This window comes from Marmota marmota, unplaced genomic scaffold (assembly GCF_001458135.2).
Source record: "Marmota marmota marmota unplaced genomic scaffold, marMar, whole genome shotgun sequence".
NCBI classification, from domain to species: Eukaryota; Metazoa; Chordata; class Mammalia; order Rodentia; family Sciuridae; genus Marmota; species Marmota marmota.
In genome coordinates, this window is record NW_026000225.1 from 2,592,175 (window position 1) to 2,610,143 (window position 17,969).

General features: G+C 40.0%; 1 long non-coding RNA gene across 1 annotated transcript; it reads right to left on the bottom strand.

Annotated features, from left to right (window-relative positions):
- Nucleotides 1-355: 355 nt before the first annotated feature.
- LOC125613259 lies at nucleotides 356-7,460 on the bottom strand. Its single transcript, XR_007343764.1, has 3 exons — nucleotides 7,246-7,460; nucleotides 5,866-6,130; nucleotides 356-5,332 (listed from the first exon to the last, which is right to left on the bottom strand). It is a non-coding gene; the product is annotated as an uncharacterized LOC125613259 (long non-coding RNA).
- Nucleotides 7,461-17,969: the final 10,509 nt, after the last annotated feature.

Consider the following 17,969-nt stretch of genomic DNA (forward strand, 5'->3'; position numbering starts at 1 on the left):
GTCTTGTCACAGAAAGGTTCGCATTTCATTCATGCAATGGTTGGCTGTAGGTCCAAGGAAGCTACCTCTGTGTGGTGCTAAGCCCTCCTGGCTGTTTACTTTATGTGATTCCCAGAATAAGACCTCCACAATCACCCTGGCAGAGGAAGAGCTGGGGTTGTGATGGAAATATTGGGAGCAATGTAATTGGTAAGTGTTCCTGTTTTTGCCACAGAAAATCTCTAAGCCTCTCTGTGCCTCTTTCTCCTTATCTATAAAATGGAAATACCTCCCAGGCTGTTATGAGAATCAATAGTGCATATGATTCCATATTCCATTTAATAATATACTTGTCAGGGTCCTGGCAGAAAACAGATGACACACTGGGAAGAATTTATTGTTCTTAGAAGAAAATAATTAATGAGACTAGGTCAACAGGTGTGGGCAGAGTTGAGGACCACTAAGGGATATGTCTAATATCAGATTCCTTTGATGCAGGTCCAGCCCAGCTGGAACCCAAGAAGCCTGTGATACATTTTGGAGAGGTCAGGTACCCTGGATACAGAGCTGGCAGATCTAAGTGGGGGTAGAGGAATGATCAGAACAGTACTTAGGATAGTAGGTGCTCAATAAACCTCCACCAAACCTGTAAAGCTCAATCTACATCACTGTAGGGCAGTTGGGCTTGTGAAGTGTTGATGACTTATCATACTCCAAATTGGTCTCATTTCATTTTCTGACCTTTTTCTCCCCCTTCACTGAAACAGACAGTGAAAAGGCTGGAACTTAGGTTGCAGCCGAAATCCAGACGGCCATGTCTATGACAAGTGGCATAGTCAACATGCACATGTATCCTTTTGGTGGCACGAGGACCCAACAAGTCCTCATCTCCCCACACATCCAAGCTAATATAACAGTCTACCAACTGGTCTCCCTGCTCCATGACAATTCCATTCTTTTTTGGGGGGTTGGAGAATACTGGGGATTGAACTCAGGGGCACTTGACCACTGAGCCACATCCCCAGCCCTATTTTGTATTTTATTTAGAGACAGGGTCTCACTGAGTTGCTTAGCACCTGGATTTTGCTGAAGCTGGCTTTGAACTCTTGATCCTCCTGCCTTAGCCTCCCAAGCTGCTGGGATGCAGCGTGTGCTACCAAGCCAGGCCATGCCAACTCCATTATGCCACTTTTAAAATAACAGTCAGTGCTTCCTTCTTTCATGAAAAAAGAAGTCCAAACTGCTCACCCTGAGATCCAAAGCTACCATTTATTTCTCACCTTGACAGCACCCTCCACGTAAGAACTATTCCAGTCATGTGTTCACAATTTTCCACATTTTTCTCCCCTGGATCTTGGCTCCCGATGGAATGAGCACCCATGGTCACTTGGCAAAGTCCTACCTCTCTTTCAAGGGTCAAGTCAATACCAACCTGTGTACAACTCCTTTTCTTAATCCCCGCAAGAAGGAAAAAATCCCTGTTCATCCTCCATGTCCTTCTGCTCCATGATTGTCTTTTATATATGTGCCTCTCTCCTTTACTAGATAATATGCAAATCACCAGAACCGTCTTCATTTCTTTCTCTTCATTTCATCTTCATTATGGGGTTTAGCATGGTGTTTTTCATGCAGTAGATACTTAGTACATATTTGTGGAATTGAAATAAGTCCAATTCCATTTTGAATCTATTTCAAAAATAGCTCCCTAAAGAGTTAGGTAAAGAGAAGCCCCCATTGCCGGGTCTTTAATTTAGGTAGATCTCTTTTTGAAATGCCATAAGCTCAAACGTGTACCAATAGATGAATAGGTATAATGAAGGCAGAGGTTGATGAACCAGGTAGGAAGGTCTTCCTTGTAGGTCTCTAATGATGTCAATCATTAAAAGAATATGAAGGGAGCTGTGCTGGCTGTAGTTTTCCTTAGAGGTCACAGTTCTGAGAAGAGTGGACCTCTCCTTTTATTTTGCACAGCAAGGCAAAGGAGCAAAGGAGTCTGGTACTGGCTGATAGCTTTGTGATCTCCCATTTCAAATCAGTGAGAGGCATGGAAACAGAAAGTCTGACTCTCCCTAAGGTGCCTGTTGAAAGGAGTCATAGAAATTCTTTCCATAAAATTTGCATACACAGCTCTGGGGAGAGGGTGAGGGAGTTACCACAATCCCTGCTCACCTCTTGCAGCCTCTCAATTATTTCTTTGCAAAAATATCTTCAATTTTTATTATTTGAATTGCTAAGAAGGCTTTTCTGTCCTTCAATACAGTCTGTAAATTGTGGGCAGCCACCTTCTCTGAGATGGACTTTAGAGCCTCAGCTCCCTCCCACTGCTCTGCTCTCACATTCCCTCTGGGAAGTTGCTGGGTGTTTCCTGTTCCTCTGACCTACCCCCTGCTGCTGCCTCAGAACATCAGGACACTGCTCCTCCCAGTCTCTCCCTTCTTTAAGCAGTGGCAGCTTAGAAATAATATCCTGTGTTTGTGTAGCATGTTCCAGCAAGACTTCCAAAGCCCTTTGCAAACATCAGCTCATTCTCACTGCACCTCTCCCTTTTCTCACCATGTTGTGGCAAGGAAATTGTGGAGAGAGCACGTGGTTTGACAGAATGGGGGGAATTGCATTTGTAAGGTAAAATAAGAGTTTAAAAACATGGGAAAAGTCAGAAAGCCTAAGTTCTTCATTTCGGAATAAAGTTCCCTCTGGAGTTTCCCCCTTACTTTAGATTCTGTCCATCTGGCTGCTTTCTTGGTGATGTTTCAGCACAATGCAAATACTTCACAACACCGTGGGGGAGAGCAGTCTCCCTGCGTTTTGCTAGGCTGATGAGATTTTTGAAAACATGACTTGAGTTTGTGTGTGTATGTAGTTAGGGAGCTTGCTGTAGTTTTGACTCAGCTGGAGGAATGAAGCACCTACTAGTTTAACTCCTTGACCTTCCTAATAAACTCCCCATTTTATGGATGGAAAATTGAGGAGCCAGAGATGAGCCAGATCCCTGAATCCACACCTCTTTCCACTGGACTATTCTGTTGAATTTGATGGGACATGTGAGACGTAGACTTGAAGACCAAAAGCATTCCCATTCATCTCTCTACTTCAATTGCTTGTTTCTGGGCCTGGGAACAGTTGAGTAGATGTCTCCACCTTCTAGATGCTTTGCCTTTTGCCTTGGATCTGCCACATTCAGTGTTTTGGATAGAAACCTGATCAGGTAGCCAAGTTCCCAGTCATGTCTCAGCACCTAATAGCCATGGATTAATTCATACCTCTCCCCTCAGGCTTTATCATCTCCAGGCTCATCCAATTATGATACTTAGACATAGAAGTTCATCCGGCTCTGATTTCAAACTCAGATCTAATCTATTTAGTGGAACCAGAGAGATACTACTAAGGTCAAGCTCAGACCACCACTCATATCCTTTTAAAAAGGGAATGGCACCCTCCTGTAATGAAAAAATAAGGAAACTCTTCAGCCTTCAGCGCTCCATAATATAATCTTGATTTGCCCAATGCTTAATTTCCACTATTCCTTTTTGCAAGGCCTATGCTCACGTTTCAACCAGACTTCTTGCCATCCTTGAAGATGCTTCAAACCTTCCCATTCCATTCATTAGTATTCATTTGCTCTATTCCCCACTCTGGAATGCCCTCCCCAATTCCCATTTCCACAAGCAAATCTTATTCTTTTTTCAAAGTTTTTTTCTAATGAAGATTCCCTGAAGTTGAAATCCTACGTATCTTCTCGAAAACCCCAAAACAGATTGTGTTTCTCTCACAGAACAAATCTTACACCACCCTGTAGCAAAACTCTTTTTGTCTTATCCAAATGCAACTTCTATTGTATATTCCTAAAAACAAGTATGTGCCTCCTCTCTTCTTTCATTTTTCCACAGTATATATCATGGGACTTGACATAATAGATGCCAAATAAATGTTTGTGGGTTATATGGATGAATATTAGCACTAACTAAGTGCTCAGTAAATATCTGTTGAAACTTATTTGTTAATGATTCCTAACTCTGCTTCTCCAGCTATGACCTCATCTAACCTCCAGTTTTGTATTCCCGATGTCTTCAAGAATATATACGGTAAATGTGTGTAGCATGTCCAAAACTGAACTGACCATCCCTTCACCCCCACTCCAATTTTGTTCTTTTTCTTTTTGTCTCATAAATCCTCCCAGCTTGTACCTTTGTAAGAGTTGCTTTACATGGGGGCTCAATGAACATCAGAAGCTGGATCAAGTAGCCAAGTTCCCAGCACCTAACATCCATGGATTAATCACTATCACAAAATTATAGGATGTCGGAGCTGGAAGCAACTGTGGTGCTAACCCCTTCATTACAGACGAAGAAACCAAGCTCCCAAAGGGATTTGCACAGAACCGGAGGTGGAGCTATCACAAGACTCCAATCTTCTCATTCTTGGCCAAGGTGTCTCTGTCCTCATTAGATCTGACACGACCTTGCTAAGCTCTTTTGTTTTTCCAGGTGCTTCAGGTGGTTATTTTCCAAGTTGCTGCATGCTTCAGCATCTCTTTTTCTGTGACTCCCACAGAGTGATATTTGACAGTACAGGTCTTCAGAATCTGCAGCTCAGGACTTACACAAAGCTGTTGGCTTTTCTAGAACAGTCTGCTATAACTCTATCCCCGCTCCCTATCCACCCCATCATCCCCGTACCTGGTGAGCCTGTTTCTCCACAAACTTCTAATGTGTAGCTGGTAGCAACTTTTCATTACTAACCAAGCTGCAGGCTCAAGTTTTCTTCATCTTATCTAACATCCCCTACAAAGCTAAAGATAACTTCGGATATTTTGAAGCTTTGAATAGTTAATCAATTCACAAAAGGTTATTTAGAGCATGATTTAAAATGACCAAACTTCCATAGAACACAGTTCTAACTAGACAATATGCACTTGGGCTAAATCATCTGAGCTCACAGACAGCCCGCAGGGTGACACTGATCAGAAATTATGTACATCTGGTCTGCTGAGCTTAAGGGCCTGCAAGCCCGCTCAGCTGGCTCATCCCTTTCCAAGGCAGGGAGATGGAGAGAAGCAACATTTTTTGAGGACTTACTATGCACTTTACATAGGTGATCTCCTTGAATTTAATCCTCTCAGTAATTCTGGGTGGTAATATTCTCTTTTTGCCAAACAAAGAAGCACATAAAAAAGTGTGGTCACTTTTTCAGGCAGATATAACCAGAAGCAGAGCCAGGTGTTCTCTGCTTCCAAAGACTAAGCTTTGACTATTTCACCTGTGGTTTTCTTCCTGTCTGCCTTTCTTCCTCCTTCCTTCTTTCTTTGTTTTCTTTACTTCTTTCTTTCTTGAGAAGCCAAATGCTTTTTTCCCACCTGAAATGATATATAAAACTTGAATACATAAAACACCTAATAGCAGAATTGGTTTTGCTTTATTGGTAATGGACAAAAACTGGAAACACCCCAAAGGTCCACCAATAGGTGAACAAATTAACTTTGGTATATTCATACAATGGAGTACAGCTCAGCAATAAAAAAGAATGAAGTAGTGATACATTCAGGTCATAGGTGAATCTTAAAATAATTATGCCAAGTGAAAGAAATCAGACCCAAAAGAATATAATAATTCCATTTACCTGAAAGTATAGGAAAGGCAAATCCAATCTATGGTGACAGAAGACAGAACAGTGGGTTCTTGGGGAAAGAGTGCTTATTGTAAATTGACTAAGGAAACACTTAGGGGCAGTGGAAATGGTTCTGTATGTGGATTATGGTGGTAATGAATACAACCGTTAATAAAAAATGTTCACATCTTTATCTTCATGTATAAATTATACCCCAATAACATTAGGGTTTTTGTTTGTCTTTTAAAGTAGAACCACTATATGGAGGAAGGAATGTCCTACCTTGACGCTGGTAGTGACCTTTCAACTTCCAAAGGAACCCTGAGATTGTTTTGTGGAAATTTGCATCTTCAGGAAGCTGTTTAACCACACCAAGTTGCATCACACAGCCATGTATCACCCAGGTAGTCTAAGCTTTGTAAAGATACAGGATCTGTTCATTTAAGAGTAAACTTCTTCAATGTTCTTCCTGAGGGGTGCATACTTCAGGCAAAAGATGTGATAAGCTCTGTCTTTATAAGAAGAAGCTTCTGGTATAGCTTGTTCTCTGTACAGTAAAAAGAATGGTAATGCAGAATTCATGTTAGATCAATGAAACTCGGGAATATTTATGAGTGGAAGTGTGTGTGTGTGTGTGTGTGTGTATGCATAAATTTGTTTTGCAACACTAGGATGCAGTAAGTATTGTTTTATTGTTTAAAATCAAATAACATCCAGCCCCCAGACTCAACTGACTACAGCAGTGTATGCTCAATGTCAGTTTTTATTGCCTCAGAGCAGGGCAAGAGTCCTGTTGTATTTAGCATTTCAGAAAATAGAAGTGTCTCCATTATTGAGTTGATTCTGGTCAAAGTTAAGTGTCCAGTGTCCAACCCTTTGTGGTCCATTTCAAAGATCTGCAGCTCTGATCCCAGGCTGAAGCCAGAGGACTTCGCATTAAAGCTCTAAATTAAAGAGTCACTTAGGGCCCTTGAAATCATGCCCCTGTGGAGTTCTGGGTTCAAGGCATCCTGGCCCCTCTTATCTCCAGTTGCCCCTAACATTCTCCCTTCTCTGAGGGTTGAGAAATCTTCCCACTCTACTCATCACCCTCCCTCCTCTCTCCCCAATTAGATATTTATCTCCTAAGATTCTGGAAGCCTTTTCTAGGGCATTTCAGCTTAATCCCTCTCATGAAACCTGAAACAGAGCTGACAAAGGGCAGGGGGTAGGAGAGTAACGTGGAAAGGGCAAGACAGCACAGTCTGCCAGTCCATCTGGTCACAGAGATCTTTTATTCTTTCTTGGTGAATCCACAGCAGGAAAAGATGAGCCAGAAATTAGTTTCTTTATTAATGACTCAACCAATTGAATAGGAGGGTTTATATTTATATTTATGTAACATCTATAAAGAAAAGAACCATGTTTATATCATTCATGATTTTCTTCCCTGCACCATTTGGGACAATAAAGGTAAAGGATTAGTGTTGGAAGAAAGAAAATAAAAGTAAAGGAAGTGGCCAGAAGAACATTCAACACATACAGTTGGTTAACTTTGGGAAGTGGAAATCTGTGGGGGCTCTCACTTACATGTCTATGAATTGTATTTCTTTTAGTCAGTTTTTCATCACTATAACCAAAAACCTGACAAGAAAAATGTAGAAGAGTAAAAGTTTGACTCACAGTTTCAGAGGTTTAGTTCATGGTCGGCTGACTCTATAGCTCTGAGTCCGAGGTAAATTAGACTATTCCGGTGAAAGGTGTGGCAGAGGAAAGCACTTGGAACATGATAGCCAGGAGCAAAGACAGAGAGTTCTGCTCCCAAGGACAAAATGTAAACCACAAAGGCACACCCTTGGTGACTTACTTCCTCCAGTCACATCCTACCTGCCTGAAGTTACTGCCCAGTTAATCTATACCAGCAGGTTATGTATTAATTAGGTTAAGGTCCTCATAACCCAATCATTTCACCTCTGAAATTTTTTGTGCACAGAATTTACTGAACAGGATAGAATTAGGTAGGAGGAAAGTGTCATTCAAGGAAAAAATTAGCAGAACTGTCTGGAGCAGGTAGATGTAAGGTAGGATAGAAAAGAAATAAAAGGTAAATAGAAAGGAGACAAAGGAAGGACAGGAAAATATAGTCTAAAAGACTTGTGCTTAAGTTCTTCATACTTTTCCTCCCAAAGTCAGTTTTCCTCCCAGGACTGTTATTTCCAAATTTCTGGGAAATCTATAAATCTTTACTCACAATCTTAAAGTTACTGGATATTCACTCACGTATAAAAATTGTCCTGTGAAGTGTGAATCAGGCGGTATAGCGATACCAGACTTCAAACTATACTACAGAGCAATAGTAACAAAAACAGCATGGTACTGGTACCAAAACAGGCGGGTGGACCAATGGTACAGANTATGGCAATATGTAAATCAATGGATGTGTAATTGATGTGATACTGCAATCTGTATATGGGGTAAAAATGGGAGTTCATAACCCACTTGAAGCAAAGTGTGAAAGATGATATATCAAGAACTATGTAATGTTTTGAACAACCAACAATAAAAAAAAATTGTCCTGTGCACTGGTAATTAGCCCACTAATGCATATATTTTTAGAACAGAGTGAGTAAAGGGAAATATGAAATCTATAATATAAGGTGCTTTGCTGGAAACTTGTAATAGAGGGTGCCTTCCCAACATTATCTATCGATCAGATAGTGGAGAAGGTGTCAATCTAAGGATCCCCAAAACCATCTTGTGATCACTGGTGGATGTCATCTTCACCTATCTTTTCATGCCCACACCTCTCCTTTTACAAAGAAAGCCTAAAAACCCTAGTGTCTCTTACTCTTGAGATGGCCCACCTCCTCTCTTGCTTTACTAAGTAAATCTCTGTGCCTCGATATTTGACATGCCTAGAAATTCTTTTCTACAGTATTTGTCAAGGACCCCATCATCCTAAATTGAGATCTTCTTTAGGACCTCCTCAGTCAACCCCCCAATGATAGATATTTCATGAGCCACAATCTCTATGGCTGACATAAAATGGAAGCTAAAACATCTATAAGTTCACTGAGTGAGCTGAGAGTCTTGGTTGATGTTTTCCATTATTCTTAGAGCAATGGTAATGGTTGAACAAGCAGGACCAGGACTAGGGCAGAAGAGGTACCAGCCTACTTATCTGGGTTCAAATTGAACTGAGTGCCAACAAGTTCAGGTACTTAAAAAATAACATCCCTTCAAATTTTAATTTTGAAATATTTATGGACTTACAGGAAGTTACAGCAATGACATACCCAGTGGTGCCATCTTATATCTCTATAGTGTAATATCAAAACATTGTTATTAGAACATTACTGTCAATTATACAATAGAAGTCTTTTTGTTGTTGTTGGTGGTGGTGTTGGGGTTTGAACCCACAGACTTATGCATCTAGGATGCTGCATAAACACTCTACCAACTGGGCTATATCCCCAGCCCCAAATGGCCATTTTTTAAAACTTGTATTCATGTGTGTGTGTGCACTGCGCATGCGCACACATGCATAACTTAAGATAAGTAATATTTTAATAAAACATATATGCATATATATATATTTTTTCTGGTACCAGGGATAAGACCCAGGGGTGCTTAGCATGTGAGCCACATCCCCGGGCTTTTTATTTTGAGACAGGATCTCACTACATTGATTATGGCCTTACTAAGTTCCTGAGGTTGACTTTAAACTTGCAATTCTCCCGCCTCAGCCTCCCAAGCTGCTGGAATTACAGTTGTGTGCCACTGTGCCTGACATAATGTAATAATTTTTATGTAATAATTTTAAAGATCAAAATTAATGCCCACAGACCCCCTAAGATGAACAAAATATCAATGTTTTAAATAAAGACAATATCCATAAAAGCTCTGTGCTAACCATTTTGACACCTGAGGCTAAAGGAAAAAAGTAATATTTGTTTGTCATGAATGTTTTTACATTAATTTTGATTTTTAAGAGCATTATATTACAGGATTATTTATCTTGACAAGTGAGTTTTTGGAAGCCCCTCAGGTTTTGTGCCCGAGACAAGTGCCCTGCTTGCTTATGCACCAGGCTTTGCAAGTGAGGGCACCATGAGATAGGGCCCTGTGGGGCACTTGCCTGAAGGCAGGAGAGCAGAGAATGAGCCTCTTCCTGCTGCCCTTTTCTGCTGCCATCTGCTCTGCTTTCTGGGTCAGGCAGGGTGGTGCTGGTCCTGTGATTCAACCCCAATTACATGCTGCAAGATGCAGAGCTCCCTTTTCAGGGCCAGATGGATCACAGCAGTTTGTGGCTCTGTCCCCTCTCTCTGGCCCCTGGCTTCCTCTGAAGCCCAGCTCTGCCCTGAGCTGAGCAGTCACACAGCACATCATCCCATCTTTGTGCCAAGAAATTCAAAAGGGACAGTGACTCACCTTTATTTTTCTTTCCTGGATATTTTCAGTTTTACACTAGTATTTCATTGCATCCATCTTGATTTGTTAAGGCTGCCATTACAAAGTACCCAGATTGTGTGGCTTCCACAACAGACATTTATTTCTGACAGTCCTGGAGGGTGGAAGTCAGAGATTCCAGGGGCTGACAGGGTTGGTTTCTCCTGAGGCTCCTCTCCTTGGCTTGCAGATAGTTGTCTTCTCCCTGAGTCTTCTCGTGGTCTTCCCTCTGTGTGTGTCTGTGTCCTCCCTTATCTTCAGAAAGACACCAGTTATATTGGAATAGAGTCCACCCTAATGACCTCATTTTAACTGAATTACTTTCTTGAAGGTCCAATCTCTAAATGCAGTCACATTCGAGGCACAGGGTGTGTTAGGATTTCAATATTTAAAATGGGGGAAGGGGACAAAGTCACATCGCCCATAACAATATTTTAACCACTGTTTTCCTGGCATGGAAACCCGCACGGGAAGTGCTCTACTGGTGGGCTGCTGAGGCACCTATTTGTATTCTGGCTGCCTAGCGTGTTTTCCCCCTTCCTCCTTTCATCTTGGCTGCATGCCTGACAAAAGAAAGCCACTGAAGTCTTTTTCTAGGCCTTTTACTTTGGAGCAATAAGTGCTAGGAGGATGAATTCTGAGGCCACCAGAAGCTGCCTGTTCTAGCACATGGAAGAAACCCATCAGCCACCAAAGATAATAAGGTCAAGACACCACAGGAGGAGTAAGGACAATCCTGGATCCAGTTAGCCTGTCATGGACTCTGTCCCTTAGTCCCTCTCACATGGGTCATTACTCTTGTTTTTGCTTAACTTAATTAAAGCTATGCTTCTGTCCATTGTAATATAAAAAGTCTTGACTCATGTGATTCCTGTTAGCTGTGAGAAATCCTGCATGGGAACCAAAGGCCTATTATTTTATCTGTGCTTAGGTCCTAAAGAACTACTTCATTTTAGGAGATTTCAAATAGGTTTCTGGGGGTGATATCTTTCTTTCCTACATTGAACTGCTTATAAAATGGAATTCAACAAATATAAAATAGCAGGGTAGTACAGATTCAGAATTTGAGACAAAAATATTTGAAACTAAATAATACTAATGTGGTTGAATTGATTGTGTTCATTTTTGGACATAATGAGGCAGGAAAGTATTGGCACTTTGAAATCAGTCTGTAGAGATGGGTCACGGTAGCCCAATGCATCACCATTGGTACCTTTAGGGATTCTTTGGGAAAGGCCTAGTTACATTCACCATATTGTGCCAAACACTATAGACCTAGTGGATGGTAAGACAGGTTTTTGTCTCAAAAGTCATCTTGCTGTGAAGACAAAGATGTTCAAAAATGTACAACCAAAAAGAGTATTACACTTTTTATGGAAATGCTAACATAATCTGACCCCAAAGTAAACATGGTACGTGAAAAATTTGTGAAGCAAATTTTGAAGTTGGTCCTATTTATCTTAAAACCCTAAGTGAGTTGGAAATTATAAAAAGGGACCAGGGAAGGAAAGTGCAGATGAGTGGGTTGGTATTAGTCCCTTCACCATAAGCCTAGGGCTAGGACTTTCCTAGGGCCACTTAGAGGGCTTTGAATGAGGTTCTTGTATTTGGGATGCTTGAAGGAATGGTCTCATGCCTCAGAAAACCAAAGTTGCTTATGACAGTGAGATAGAAGTAGTGCCACTAGGAGTTGTCATGCACCTGGAGTTTGCTAATAAGGCACAAATTCTATCAAATAGGCTGATCAGAGGGACCAGGGAACTGAGTAAGAAAAACAAGTAGCCCCTGGGCAGGAAAGGCTGAAAAAGCATGGGAGACAAGGTCCTAGTGACCAGAATTTCTGAGAAACCCACTAGATAAAAGGTCCTTCTTCACCATCTGCCTGGCACTAAGAGCACAGCCAACTAAGGACAGCCCCATACGATTACCTCTCCTCCATCCCTTCCTCGCTACCCCATCACAGTACTGAGTGTGGGGGAGGTGAGCAAGACCACAGGCCCTCCCATATAAGCAGGCTGCCTACCATAGCACAGGAATGGGAGGAAATCTTCACTTTGAGTGAAGGCTGAAGCATTAGATTCATACTTTAGACCGAATGTCCTCATTTCTGAGTATTTATAATGAACACAGAGCTGTCTAAGTAGAGTGAGCAAAGAAGTCAGGATTGTGTCCAATTCTCCACCCAAGGGTAGTGTGTTAGCTTGCAGACACTAGGGCAAAATACCTGTTGCTTTAGGCCTGTGGCAGAACAGTACATCATGGTGGGAACACATGGTAAAGGAGTCTGCTTACCTCATGCCAGCTGGGAAACAGAGGGGTGTGTGTGTGTGTGGGGAGAGAGAGAGAGAGAGAGAGAGAGAGAGAGAGATAGATAGATTAGGGAACGGGTTCCCAGGGCACACCCTCAATGACCTAAGTTCCTTCCTCTAGGCCCCACTATTAAAAGTTCTACCCACTCCCAGTAGTGTCATGGCAGGTGACCAAGTCTTTAACACATGGGCCTTTGGAGAATGTTTCAGATCCAAACTATAGCAGGTAGGGATGATTACCTTCCATAAGTACATTTAAAAGAACAATGGGAGAAAAAATTAAGTTTGTTTTGAGCATATCCCATGTGTTAGTTTTAAAAATGTTTTCATGCAGAGGTATATCTTAAGAGCTAAACACCAAAAATAAGAACAAAAATAAGAACAATAAAAATAGCTTATATTCAATATAAGTTATTTACTGAATATTTGCCTTGCACACAGAACTGCCTGGGAATACAAATACTGATATCATGTAGTTCTCAACACGGGGCTGGCAACCTAAAGAAGGAAGACCGATACAAATATGATTAACTCTGACCTGAGGTTGACCAGGAGGACAGCTGTCAATCAAGACACATGCCTCTTGCTAAGAAAAGCATTGGCAGGAAATGTGTGCTGACAGGAGGTGAAATTCAGCCAGGGAAGGAGATAGCTCACACTTTCTTTGGCTATTTATTTTTTCCCCTGCTATTTGCAAGTATGCTAAGTTCATGTTTATTTTATCACTTGCTATTGTTTCACAAATAGAAGGCTGGTTTCTTGTTCTTATAAACAGCCTTTTGTGAAGCTCATGAACTACAAGAAAAAACTAAAAACTTATGGACTCTCAGAGTACTGTTTGGCCCCAAAAGTTTGGAGACAATTTAAATGCAATGACACAGAATATGGGGAGACGAATTTGAAGGGGGAAGAACAGCTATTCACGGAGTATCTTCTTGTAAGAGATTGGCAAAATCTGTTGACCAACTGTTCATCTAGTAAGTAGAGGCAAGAAAGAGGGATGGGCAGACTCCTTGTTCTTCCAGCATCTTGTCCTGACCACCACACACTCACTCTTTCACTCCCAAACCCTTCCTTTTCTGAAGGGCATCTCTGTCACACGCTTAAACCACATGTGACCCGTACAAGAGGATATGGGCAGCACAATCTCAGAATTCTGAGAGAAATGAAGAAGAATCTAAATGCAGTTAGTAAAAGTTCCATCTGAGAAACTTCTTGGACAGTTTGTTCTCAGAATAAAGGACTGTGGAGATTTATCAAACTCAGCAAGAAAGAAAAGTAACACGAGGGAATGGGTCAGCCTGGAGTGTGCAAAAAGTGGGGGTGAGGTCCCTGCTCTGTGTAGGGAGAAGCTGCTATGATGAGCTGGCAGGAGCAGTGTGGGGCTTTGGCAGGTAGAGCCATGGGATCTTGCCACTCTCTGGGCTTCCACAACAGGAACCACAGGCTGTTCACACCGAGCAGATTCACCTTGCCAGATGCATTAGTGTCCTGTGGCCGCCATAACAAATTATGGCACACTAGGTGGTTTAGAAAACAGAAACTTATTATCTCAGAGTTCTGGAGGCCAAAAGTCCAAACTCAAGGTGTCAGCAGGACCAATCTCCTTCTGAAAGCTCTAAGACAAAATACTTCCTTGCTTCTTCTAGTATCCAGTAGTTTCCGGAGTTCCTTGGCTAGTAGCCATATCATTCCAATCTCTGCTTCCATCTCCATATAGTCATCTTCTCTGTTTCTCTGTGTGACCTTCCTCTTATAAGGAGACAAACATTAGACACTGGACTCATTCTAATCCAACAGGACCTTGTTTAAGTTTAATGAATTACATCTTCAAACCCTCTCTCCAAATAGGGTCATATTTTGAGCTTCCAGGTTGACATGAGTTTGGGGGACATTATTCAACTCGCTGAGTCTTGATTCCACATTCACCAAGCAACATTCTGATTTTGTTCTGTAGAACTGAACTACATTATTCTGTCATTTACCAAGTTATGTTTCTATCTTCTTTGTTTTGGCCGTGCTGAGGATTAAAGTCAGGGCCTCCAGCATGCTGGGCAAGTACTCTACTGCTGAGCTATAACTCCAGCCCAACTTAGTTTCTTGATATAGACTTAAAGCATCATTCTGGCTTTATATGATTTGATGTGCTTTGATTAAACCTCCACAGTCACACATTCTCAGAATAAATAAGTTCTCCAGAACTTTCACACATTGCACGTATTATTCTCTTAATGTTATGGTTTGGATATTTAGTGTCCCCCAAAACTCATGTGTTAGACAATGCAAGAATTTTCAGAGGTGAAATGATTGGGTTATGAGAGTCCTAACCTAATCAGTGAATTATTCCACTGATAGGGTTTAACTGGGTGATAACTTTAGGCCAGTAGGGTGTGACTGGAGGAGGTAGATCAGTGGGGGATATGCTTTTGTGGTTTACGTTTTGTTCCTGGTGAGCAGAACTCTCTGTTTCCTGTTTCCATGTCTTGAGCTACTTTCCTCCACCATACTCTGGGCCCATAGCTGTGGAGCTAGCCATCTATATATTGAACCTCTGAAACCATAAGCCCCAAATAAAGTTTTCCTCCTCTATTTGTTCTCCTCAGGTCCTTTGGTCACAGTGACAAAAATGCTGAGTACAACACTTAATATTAATAAGAGCTTCATGAAAATAAGTATACCAAGTTAATTTTATTTACCAGTATATATCCTCACTTAGCATAATATGTATATAATGGTAGTTCAATAATTGAATAAACTAAATAATAAACTAATTTCAGATAAACTAATTTTGTTAACATTTTAACTTACTGTGCTCAATATATCACATGAAATAACAATCAATCAGGTTTATGACAGCAGCATTTTGAGATAAGGACTACTTTTTTATTTTTATTTTTATTTTTTTGTGGTAGTGCTAGGGATCATACCCAGGGCCTCACACTTGCCAGACAAGCACTGTACCACTAAGCTATACTCCTAACCCTAACACTACTTTTCACATCATTTTAAAATAGAGAAACAGAGGCTCAGGAAGGACAAGTGGCTCATCAGGCTCTGGAAACTGTGCAGTCTCAAGCTCAGGAGTGGCTATTTAGGTTAGTGTAAGACACCTGCTGTCAGGCTGATCTGATTGCTCTTTATTGTTTTACAGTTTGTTTAAAACATGATACATTGCAATTGATGGATGGGTTTCATTTTTCATTTTTCCCTTACAATTTATTTGGTGAGGAAATCTGGAGTTTCCCATAGTCTGTTTTTTTCTGATCATATCCCTAAGGGATGGTTTTAAAGTGTTATTCTGTCCACTGTATTTTTGTAGGTTGGTGGTTAAATCTAGGGCTTGTTCTGATTCAGGGTGGCTTTTTGTCAAAAGGGACATAATATTTGAGTATCTCTCCTTTGGTGATGTTAATAGCTCTTGGTAATCGTTGCCCAGAACCATAAATTATGTATCACAAAATTATGACATTCTATAATCCCTTCTTCATCTATTAGTGGACTACTTCTTTAAAGAGAAGCTTCCCTTCCTCAACCTATTTGGTTATAGCAAGGTACAATTTGGTTAGGAAAAATGAATTCTCCTCCTGATACCTTTAGTGGGAAACAGGATTTAAATACAATAATCTGGGCTATAGGAGTGCTCAATCTTAGTGAATGGCCATTATTTTTAGGCCTTTTCAATAGATAGAACTAAGAAACAATTTTTTTCAAAGATAAAATACATGATTAATTTTCCCATCAATACAAATACATTAAAATCAAATTCAAGATTATATTGTTTTAACTCAATCTGCCAGCCTCACACTTATAATTCAATCTTGCCAAACTTAAATTTTTCCATTCTCCCATGACCAAATTCTGGTTCACAATGGCACCACTGTGATGACTGGTTTGCTTCATCTCACAATCTATGTACAATAATTTCAATAATACCAACACTATCATCAACAATATTATTACTGAGAACAAGTTTGGTTTTCTTTTAAGTAGTTCTTTTTGTTCTTAGGATCTCAGTATGGAAATACAGTCAAATTACTGTGATTTAAAGTTCCTTGAACTATCTCATCTCTGTGGGTTATGCCACCAACTCAATGCACAATTAGGTTCATGTGTTTCATGTCTTACCATTTTTAGGAATTTCTTTTTTTTCTTCTTAAGTTTAATGTTGTTTTGTAATTATAAAAAAATTAATTGGCTTTAAGATCAAATCTATCAAACAAGGCATAGTCAGAGAAGTCTAGGTTCTATATGTATTATGTGAATGATACATCAAAAAATCTTTTATGTCTCCCTGTAACTTTTTTCCATTTTAAAAAATACAAAATTGGACATATTTATAGAAATATGTGTTTATATGTATGTGCATATTCACAAACCTCCCTTTTATCACATAAATTACATAAATGTATCACCTAAATTACCTTTTACACTAAGCATGTATATAATAACTATGTAGTAGTAATATATAGAACTATTTTCTTTAGGCTGGAGATGTGGCTCAGTAGTAAAGCACTAGTATGCAGCAGGCCCTGGGCTCTATCCTCAGCACACGCACATACATTTTATATATGTATATATGAATGAAAAGGAGAGAGAGAGAGACGCTTTCTTTTTTCAGTTGAATATCTTACCATTTTTTGAAGATACCATTATCAACCAGACCCGCATGTGTAGACAATTGAATGGCTGTCAATCTTTGGTTAATTAATACTATAAGAATAACTGTATGCATGTATCTTTTCACACTTTTATCTCATTGTTTTGGGGATAAATACTTAAAAGTGGGAAAACATCTCAGTTTATAAATGAATATATAACTTTGCTAGATATTATTGCCAAATTCCCCTTCATAGAAATTATACCATTTTATATGCTTCCAGCAACGTGTGAAAATGCCTGCTTTTCCAGATTACTCCGCAGCATCTGTTATCAAATATTTTTATTTTTTTTAATGTTGGTTGAATTTTTAAGATCTTAAAAAAATTTTATTTTTTCAGTCTGCTAGTTGAGAAATGGTATCTCAGTAAGGACTCTGTGTGTGTGTGTGTGTGTGTGTGTGTGTTGAAGGGCCATTTAGATTTCATTTTCTATGACTTGTCTATTCATTTCTCTAGTCCAAGTTTCTATCAGTGTATTGACCTTTTTCTTCTTTAGTTTGGAAACTATTCATATGTTAGGGATAATAGCCCTTTGTCTATAATATTTCTCCCAGTTTATAATACTTTGCTTATGGTATTTTGCCATGAAAATTTTCTTTTTGATGTAATCAAATTTATCAACATTTTCTCTCATTGTTTCTGGATTTTAAGTCTTAGAAACATTTTCTCTGAGCCCAGGTCACAAAGAAATTCATGCATGTTTTCTTCTAGTAGTTGTAGAGCTTAATTTTCACATTTAAGTTTTTGTTTCATTTGAAATCTATCCCAGCGTACCATGTGAAGAATGGATTCAACGTTATCTTTTTCTACATGTCTATCCTGGAATCCTAAAGCCACTTGTTAAAATATATTCTTCCCCTGCTTATTTGAGATGCTTCCTTGATATACTAAGTTTCCATAAGCAATTTTGCCAAATTCCTCTCCATATGAATGATACCATTTTGCATTCCCACCAGTCATGTGTAAGAATGTCTGCCTCCCTGGATCTTTT